The following is a 10305-nucleotide window of genomic DNA, read 5'->3' as shown; positions in this document are numbered from 1 at the left end:
TATCTGTGATCAAAAATTCATAAGGTTTTTGCGCAGATTTTTTTGCTGTTGAAGATCACCTCAAAAACAGTGAGTATATCAGCAATGTGTCAGAAACATCAGGAAAGAAAGCTGAGTATGAAGCTCTTTTAAAATTGTGCCTATATTTTCAGTGTTATAAAGGTCTTACATTCACCATCCTTCCTTTTTTTCTTCCCCTTCCAACCCAACCTGAAGTAATGAGGCTCATTTAAATGAGATTTTAAAAAATAATATATTTTAGATTTTTTTTATTAGACTGGATGGTTTATAAGCTTAGTCTTCTCATTTTCAAGCTTTCCCTCTACAACTATGAAATCTAAGCATTCACATTTTTCATAAGGAAAGCTAAGGTTGCTCAGCAATCTTATATCTTGAGGAGATAAGGCTTTAGAAAAACAACATCAAATGCAACAAAATGCATGCTAAAGTCAAAGGAGTTGGAAAAAAACATGTTTTAGTTGTTATCTAGCAGCAAAATCACATTGAAAAATAAGTTTATTTATAGTGGATGAAACATGAGTAATTTACAGAAAAATAATTAAGTTTACAGTAATACAAGCAATCAAATACCCATTCTGTGACTTTTCTAATCAGGGGGATTCTGCTTCTCCCTTGCTACATATGCAACAATCTGACAGCAATTAAGCTTATATCCTGTATTATTGAAGGGAAATGAATTTTGATTTTGCTCAAATTGCCACACCTCATTCTAGCTGTCTTTGTGATAGCCAGAATTAATAGGTCATATGAAGTCAGTGACATGCTGAAAAGAGAAATGCTCTTAACTGACTTAGTTTTAAATTCACACAGGACAGTTCTTACTTTCCTATAGATAAAGTATACTTTGTCATTCTTAATGGCTTCTTGTTTTAAACCAACTAGTCTAAGTCCTCTTTGGAAAGTAAGATTTACTGCATCTTAAAAAAAGAAGCTTCAGACATCATGAAGTGCCTTATCAAAATATATTATAATAATGCACACAGGCGTATACAATTATAAGCAATCCAATAACCTGTTCTCATTGAGATATTCTATCAATGATCATAAAAGGCCTTTATCTCTAATGTGCTTTGAGATTATGGTGAAGCTGATACAGGTACAATCTTTTTTCAAAGAACTGAATATTCCAAGGTAGAAGAATATTCTCTCTACCAACTTTCTAAGCTTTGACAGAACAAAGACTGCTTGAGAACAATTCTCAGTGGCAGTACGTTTTCAAGCAAGCTATGATGTTAAACCTGAGAAAGTGAAAAGCAGCTTTATTTTTGCCTACATATAAGCTCAACCTTCAAGCTGTCAAAGTGCCTTAACTTTCAGTAACTTTAAATTTAAAACATGCTTTGATATTTTAGAAAGTGAAATGTGTGGACAAAACCCCACTGAAGTACAACACATCAGAATGAAAGATACTAACCAGTCCTCAAATACAGCACAGGAAATAAGAGGTGAAATTGTTCTCCCTAGGTATTGCACTTAGAAAGTCCCATATAGAACAGGATCATAACCCATCTGATCATGAGATCTGGGCTTGTTTAGTCTTTAACCCTGCTGGCCATTTTCTCTTCATATTGGAGAGAGAGAAAATTGAGTATTTTGCCAAAGGTGTTCAAAATCTGCTTGGAATCTAGCAAACTGATGTGTTGAAACTCCAGACAAGTCCTCTCAACCCGTACAGAGAGAATGCAACATCTGTACAGAAAGCGCTCTCCTAATATGGACCTGCTGTTTGCAAAGAGAGAAGGATGTGGGGATGCCTGGAGGCCACCTAGAGCATAGAGATCATGAAGTTATAGTTTTCAGTTCTTGAAGTAAGAAGGGAGAAGTAAGGAGGGGAATAAGGAGAACTGCTAATGTGGACTTCTCAAGGGCAGACTTTAGCCTGTTTCAGATCCTGGCTGACACAGTCCCTTGAAAGCCAGTCCTGAAGGGGCAAAGGAGTACAGAAAGGCTGGAAATTTTTCAAGGAATTCTTAAATGTGCAGAAGCATCCTCATATGTTGAAAGATGAGATTATATGGAATTTGAGAGATTTGCCTGAAACTCAGGAAAAAAATGAGAGTTTATGACCTTTAGAAGAAGGGGAAAGCCCCTCAGGAGGACTACAAATATGTCATGTGATTCTGTAGGGAGAAATATCAGAAGGACCAAAGACCAATAGGAAAAAAATTCAAAACAAAACCAAAAAAACTCCAAAATCCAATAAAAACAGTTTTTTTAAATGTATTTGCAACAAAAGGATGGTTATGGAAAATCTCCTTTAATTATTGCTGTGGGGAACAAAGGATGAAAACAAGACAAGCTGGCCTTCGGTTATGTCAGGAGAGGTTTAGATTGGATATTATGACGACTTCACCTAACAGGTTATCCATCACTGAAGCAGGCTGCCCAGAGAAGTCGTTGAATTACCTGGAGATATTTAAAAGACACATAGATGAGTCACTTAGGAAAATGGTTTAGTGTTGTACTTGGCAATGTTGGGTTGGAGGTTGGATTCTATGGTCTTAAAGGTCTTGTCCAACCCAATGGATTATTTGAGTCTATATATAAACATGCATGGCATATCCATTATGTATCCATTGCAGAGACATTCTGAGTCTTATGCATTCATAACCCATATTTTGGCCATCCAGATTACTAGGAGGCATAGAATAAGAACTAATTTTCTGAGAAAAATTATACTTAAGTCAATACTTAGTACTGAAATTAAGCTTAAATTTCAATAAAATATAACCTACCAAAATCCTGAAGTAATTTATCTGGTTCCTGAGCTAGCATAATGATAAACAGACATAGGATATTCTAAAGATTGCTTTGGTCTTTGAACAAGAATAATCCTGAAGTTAATAAAATAATTAGGTTATATGATAATCATGTACATGTTCTTTCAACTCAAAATCCATTCAGATGAATCTAAGATAAGTGTCACTGCAGTTAATTTGTAAGTAGTTATCCCACTAACTTTGAAGGACTGGATTGATACTATCAGCCTAATGCTGGAAGATATCAAAAATTCAATGTATTGCTTCACCCAGGAAATTCCTATATCAACCACAAGATAATGAGAAAAGGGATGATACTGAAGTTATTTGTTTTAAAGTAAATGCTTCACTCATCTTCTTAACTTTTATGAAATGATTGCATCAGAGAAGTTTTTTCTTTCTGTTAGGTTAAAGTTTGGCAACACTTCCCTTCTATCCAACAACATTGTTCAGACAAGCCAAAATATTTCATGCAAATTTAATTAGGATGCTATTTTTAGGGGATACATTTCTGAATCCCTTGCTACATTATCCTGTCACAGAAGAGAGAATCAGAGCTAGCATAAATTTTCAGCAGCAATGGCATGTTTTAGATGCATTGCTCCAGGGATCAGCAGAAGGGATGGAGAGCTAGATTTCATCACCTCCTGGGGCAGTTTGAGCTGAGAGACACAATTAGTCCTCCTGGCTGTGGCCCCAGAATTACCTGCTGCTCACTGTGACTGTCCAACACCTCCCTCAGCAACAAATCTGGCTTTATGAGGCTCTGCTGTTCAGAACAGTCAATGGGACCAAGGCCATTCTGCCACTTCTAGGACACTTACCAGGCTAAACTGCTGCCTGCTTCAGCTTGCCCAGAACAGTTACTGAGAGATCCAAATGGAAACCATCGTTTTTCAATAACAGAAGTCTTTACAGAGGGACTAGACACAATACATAAAGAAAAGAATTTTAGAGTTTTTTTATTCTCAGTGCTGAGCAAATCCCCTGAAGTCATCCCAAAATGTATTTCTTCTCTTCTGGCCAAAATTTACTTCAGTTTATTGGGAAAAATATGAATAGATGGTCCAGTGCAAACTTATCTGTACTTATAACTGAAAATAAGCATAAGATGCATAAAATAAGCATGAAAATCTAATTATCTTTAAAAAGAAGAGATTCCCAGTAAGTCTTTTTGTATGTGTGTGTGTGCATATATATATACATACATATATACATATACACACACATATATATATATATAAAACATTTTATATGCTGGAAACCTCCAGTAACTGTTTATATCCTTGTAGACAAATTTTTCAGCATACAGCTAGACAAGTCCATAAAATACTGGATGAGCTATTGACTTAAGAGCCTGGCTAAAAGAGGTTATAGCAAATGAGAGTATATCAGGCTGGTGCCTAGTCATTAATGGGCTTCTCTAGGGTTCAGCTTTAGGGCCAGTGATTTTTATTTTTTTAAAATTATCTTTATGCAGGAGTAGAATGCCTTTTTAGTAAGTTTGCCAGTGATACTAAATTAGGAGGAGCTGTAGATCCACTTGAGGTTAGGGAGACCTTACAGAGAGATCTGAATAGACTACAGAGATGGGAAATCACCAGCCAACAACAAAATTTAACAAAAGCAAGTGCCAGATTCTCCACTGAAGATAGTATAATGTTGGTTCTTCATGAAAATTGAGGGACAAGAAACTGGGGAGCAGTGGTTGATGGCAAGTTGTTGATGGCTGAATGTTAGTTGGCAGTGTCACCTGGCATCTGGGTGGGCTAGCTGTGACTTGGGTGCATCAAACACAGCATGGAGAAGGATTCTCCCACTCCACACTGGTGCAGTCACAGCCACTGGTACTGTGTGCAGTTTTGAGTGGCCCAGTGAAAGAAGGACATCAAATTATCAGAATGTGTCCAGAGAAGGATGACCAAGATGATGAAAGATTTCAAGGTCAGGACTTAAGAGGAGTGTCTGAGGTGTCTTGGCTTGTTCAGCTTAGGAAAGAAAAGGCTAAGGGGTTAACCTCATCACAGGGTAAAACTTTCTCAGTGGGGGACAGTGGAGGAGAAGGTGCTGATCTCCTCTCTGATGACCAGTGATAGGACAGAAGGAAATGGGAATGAAGCTGCATCAGGGGAAGCTCAGATTGGACATTAGGAAAAGGTTCTTCAGTGAGAGAGTGGTCTGTCACTGGAACAGACTCTGCAGAGAAGTGGTCATGGCACCAAGCCTGTCAAAGTTCAAGCAACCTGTGGATGACTCTCTTAATTTGTTTGTAGGTTGTCCTGCAAGGAGTAGGATTAGATGTCCCTTAAGGTCCTTTCCAACTTGAAATAATCTATGATTCTATTATTTAACATATATTTATAAACATAAATAGATAATTTGTAATTATATATATATGTCTCTGTGTGTGTGTGTGTGTGTGTGTGTGTGTGTGTGAGAGTATGTACATAAAGTTGCCTGTTTTGTCTTTTCTGACTATTGGAATCCAGTCATCAAAGAAGAAGTGAGAGTAGACCTCAGGCATGCCTGACTCACACGGATCATTTCCAAGCACTTTAAAATAGTCTCCCTTGAATAATTCTGGTTAATTTCTTTTTTTTTTTTTTATCCTTCCTATTGATTTAATATTATTTTACCCAATTAACCACCATCTTCTTGAGGCCAAGATGAAATGCAACTATTAGTATGATGTTTTCTTCTGTGTAGTTATAAAACGCTTAAAATATAATAAAACCCCTAGAATTAAAAGTCTGAATTTATCCTTTCCGCTTACATTGATTTTAAATATATTTCCCAATACTCAGAAGAGCAAAAATATCTTCCATCTCTTTTTCTTTACCTTGTTATCAAAATTGAGCCATCAGTTCTATCAAAATACATATACTATAATTAGCTGGCAAGCGTACAGCCCTTGTTTGCCATGACTGAAATTAGAAGTGCTAAAATTGTTTCTTACTAGATATCTATCCTAGCTACTATCTCCCTCAGATTTTTTATATGAAACTTATCCTTACACCCTGTTTGAATACATTAAAAACTCAATTTTGCTTATCTTTTGGTATGGGAGTTTTAATTTCAGGATCTTCTTTTCAAGTAAACTTTGCTCCTTTAAATGCTTATCAAAATTCATCCAGAGCCACACAGATATTCAGAAAGTAGACACAGAGAACAAATCAATTATTGAACCAATGCGCCTTTTAAGATCAAAGCCAAGAATCAATTAGAACTGCGGAGATGTTGATCACAGAGGGTAAAGGATACATGACAAGGTCCAAAAATTTTCTTCTGAAAGAAAATAATCACTCCTCTACTATTGACAAAACTAATTGAGAAATATATGATCAAAATATTTTCCACAGAGGAGAAACTCATTGATATCTCAGTTTAAAAAAAAAAAAAAAAATCAAGCTATTTCTTTTGCCAAATTTTAAAATAATACTTATTCTAGGAGTCTTCCAAATTAGTCTAGCAAGTTCTAGAGGTGAAAATCCTGAACTTCTGAGAATTAGAAGCTGAACAACTGATAGTCTTCTCCTTCTTCATCAAAAAAATAGCAAAACACAGAACTTATGCATATAGATTGGATTCATAAAAGGTTTCAAGTGGGAAAACTGGTCTTGAGGAGCTAACATCCAAATCCCGTTTGTGGCAGTAATTTTTCAGATTCCCTTGAGTCTTTGGGCCTGGAAAGCTCAAAGCTGAGCTGTCAGCCAGCCACTCCAGCTGGTAAAAAGGGATGGGCCTTTCCATCAATTTTTGACACTATTAGAAATAAATCATAAGCAGAAAAAAGTATTTTCAACTGGTATTTGTTCCCTAATTTGTTGAATCATCAATTCAGTTCTGATCACATTTGTAATGTTTTTCCATAAGAATTATTTGTGTTGAAAAGGAACATATATGATAAATAAAAATTACATGTGGATATACTCTATATAAATGTATATTTTATTAATATATACTTATGATATATATGAAACATAGGAAAGATGAAAAGCAAATGCAGACTGTGTCTAGTTTTTGCTGTGTTTAGTCTGACATATATATGTTCTCATTATTTTAACAAAATTAAGCATGTCAGGAAACTAAAACCTGCAGCAAAAAATACAGCTGTAATAAATAAAAAAGAAAAATAGAATTAAGGAAGAAAAAAGATAGAAAAAAAATGTGGAGCTAAGAGAAAAGGTGGTAGGATTCACAGATTAACCCAAGCTGGAATAAATGTATATATTTAAGGAAAATACATAATTTACATATTAAAGTTATAATTTGAGTAGAATTAGTTAATTCTTAGCTAATCCTATTCAACATTGTTTGTAACTCAATTGGTGAAAGAAAAATACATTTAAATTGTGAAACTTCCTTTTCCTCACAAACATTGTACATCATATTTCAGACTGAAGAACTAAAAATCATGTTATTTTATTGCCATATTTTAATTTTTTATATTGTTTTCTAGCTGCAATGGAAATGTTTATCACTTCATTTTTTCATCTTTGCACAATTTTTCCTGATATGTAGCATGCAAATATTTTTTTCTTCCTAAGTGGTTAATTTCAAGTATTTATCCTGTGTCCTTCATAAAAAATGTATGCTTAGATTTTACTATGTAGTGTGAAAAGAGGCAGCAGACTTCTCACTCAGAGTAAGAATTGAGCTAAATTCAGTAAAATCTGGTTGTGAAAAGGTGGCACACTGGTACCAGTTCTGCATTTGCTCTGCTGCAGTATTGGCAGCATATTAGGCAACTCATCCAGTACTCAGTCTAAATCCTTGGAGCTGCATTTCCTAACTGCACATACCACCAGTGGTGCATGTAAATGGGGTATGAGACTGAAAGGGCAGTGAGTATTTGTGCTTATGATTTTCCAGTCATCTGTTTGCTGCTGCAAAAGATGAGAAAAGAGAACCTTCTACTGCTTTTCCTGCTGGAGGATACTTTGCCATTGGTTTCTCTAGCAAGTTCCAGCCTCTAAGGAGGTACCCCATAGTTTACCTCATCTTCCTCAGGAGACAGGTAACTTCAGCTGGTTCAGGAAGATACTTCTGTTATACTGAAGGAGCAGTCATACAAATCTCAGCCACATACATGCAATTCTGAATTAAAAAAAAACAAATCTAATCAAGGCTACTTGAGAATCCATTTATTATTTAACATGGAATGATGACAGAGAGTTAATTTCCAGCAGAACTGAAATAGCTAAGTGTAACCTGGCCTTTTTTTGAAGACAACTACCCCATGAATTGCAAACTATCCTGAGAACAGGGATTGGAAGCAGTGACTGCTTGCTAGTATCTGGCATTCTGACAGAGAGAAGGTGTGAAGTCGACCAGAAGGCAAAGAGCTCCTGAGAGCTGGAAAACATCAAATAACCTAGTTGCCTTTCCCACAGAAAATGTCTATCACTAACTGAAGAAGACTCTTCTAACCTTTTATAAAGAATGCAAATCAGTTTAACAGAAAAACTTGCAAATTCTCTGATGTACTTATTTGGAACAGCCCAACTCATCTGTCTGTAGAGTTGTTCTAATGGCCCATTGATTTTAAGGGCTCATTAAAATGTAAAAGTACAATGGAAGAGGAAACAGCTGAAGAGATATTTTCAAAGGTGTAGAAAGAATGCATTTATTCTATTATATTGGCAGCATCAAGCACACATTTTCATATTTTAAATCAGGCAATTTAGTTTTAGGATTATTACCTATCTCAAACAATGCAAATAAGAATTGTATGCAGAAAATACTCTTGTTGATATAGAAGGTAAATGCATATATAATGGTAAGGTTTGGGACAGTTGCTATGAAATACTGCTAAATATTATCCATTTGATTGGTAATGAGTCTATCAAGTATCTTTAGTGGGATTTGGGATTTACAGGCAGTATAATTAGTTTCTCCATGCACACAAAGCAGCTTACCTGTATTCAATACAAGCCTTTAAAATTTAGGAGTAGTAGGTTAGTATTAAATTAAGTACTATAAAATCATAGAATTGTTAAGTTTAGAAAAGACCTTTAAGATCATCTGCCTTCAAGGTAGCTCTACCACCATGTTTACCACCAAACCATGTCCTTAGGCGCCACATCCAGATGGCTTTTGAGCATTTCCAGGGATTGTAAATCTACCACTCCCCCAGTCAGTGTGTTCCAATGCTTCACAACCCATATTCCATGAAGAATTTTTTTCCCTAGTATCTAGTCTAACCCTCCCCATGCAATAAAGTGCTAATATGTTAGACAGTTACAATCATGCTTGCTTTGGTAAAGGCAGCTGCTGTTTTTTCCTCATGATCGCAGAATCATAAAACAGTCTGGGTTGGAAGGGACCTCTAAAGATGGATTGTGCAAGCGAGTCAGTGGAATAGAAGTGTCACTGATGGGAGAATGACTTGGGCTTGTGTCTGCAGGATTGTGCTGGTCATCTCGTCAAGCTCTCTTTCATCTTCCCTAACCCTGTGCGATCTGCTCACTTCCGCAATTTCTCAACTTGGCCACAGAGCTCCTCAACCAACTCTTACCTCCTGTAGGCAAGATTCAAAATTCTACTCAACCTTTGAATTTTATGCCAAGTTCTCATTTTTCCTCCTTTTCTATTTCTCTGTGCTATGCAGCATGAAAAAAATCAAAGCCTTTAAAAGTTAGTTCATAAAATATAATGCATATCCTCTCATTCAGGTGTTTGTACCAAGGGAGAAATAGGTTCTGTGGTAACTAGACAAGAAAGTTACACAAGCAAGGAAAAATTGGACATCTGGGACTTCCTGTAGAGCACATAGTGATTTTGTAGAGGTGAAGATCACATAATATTCTTTAGATTACTTCTGATTTATTCTGCAATAACTGCAAGGAAAATTCAATTTATATTATGATTTATAAGCATATGACTGAAAATTATAAGAATAATGGCTGTCTGCTCATTAAGGGACAGGCATCTGAAGACAAAGCATGAAAACATGAACAACAAGACACAGGTCTCACCTTCCAGGGCTCCATCTCACAGTTCCCAGGGTGAAACAAGCAAGAAAGCCTCAAGGGTGGCAACCAAGGATGACCGAAAATCAGGATGACTATGCAAGTATCTGACAGGCCACAGCTGAGACCAGCACTTCTGCAGTCTCAATGGGACTACAGCCCCAGGCTGAGAATGAAAGGGGCTCTTTGGCCCACGGGTGCACCTGGAGAAAGGCCCCAGGTGAGATTGGTCAGGGCCAGGCACCAGTGCATTCAGGTCCTGACAAAAGCAAAGAAAGTCACGTAAAGTATTTTAGGCTGTGTGGCTGCCGGAAATTAGATTAGATGGCTGTAATGGGAACTTCTGAACCAAAAACCTGTGGCAAGAACACCTTTCCCAAATGCCTGCCAAAACATTTTCAGCTATAACAGAAGAAATACCAAAGCAATTTTAGTCTCCCTCTGGCAACTGGACGCAACGCATCGGTCTCAATCAAACGGTTCAATTTTCCAAAATAATTATAACATCTAATAAATATTTCCATGAATAATTCCAAGTACTAATTTTAAAAAAT

General features: G+C 36.4%; 1 long non-coding RNA gene across 1 annotated transcript; it reads right to left on the bottom strand.

Moving 5' to 3' along the window:
• Positions 1 to 500: 500 nt before the first annotated feature.
• LOC111923968 (uncharacterized) lies at positions 501 to 9880 on the bottom strand. The gene is made up of 3 exons (XR_002861378.2): positions 9758 to 9880; positions 3605 to 3703; positions 501 to 2427 (listed from the first exon to the last, which is right to left on the bottom strand). It is a non-coding gene; the product is annotated as an uncharacterized LOC111923968 (long non-coding RNA).
• Between the last annotated feature and the right edge of the window lie 425 nt (positions 9881 to 10305).

This window comes from Cyanistes caeruleus, chromosome 1 (genome assembly GCF_971803275.1).
Source record: "Cyanistes caeruleus chromosome 1, bCyaCae1.hap1.1, whole genome shotgun sequence".
Taxonomy (NCBI): Eukaryota; Metazoa; Chordata; class Aves; order Passeriformes; family Paridae; genus Cyanistes; species Cyanistes caeruleus.
Note: the sequence above shows the minus strand (reverse complement) of the source record. Positions and strands in the feature narration are given on the sequence as shown.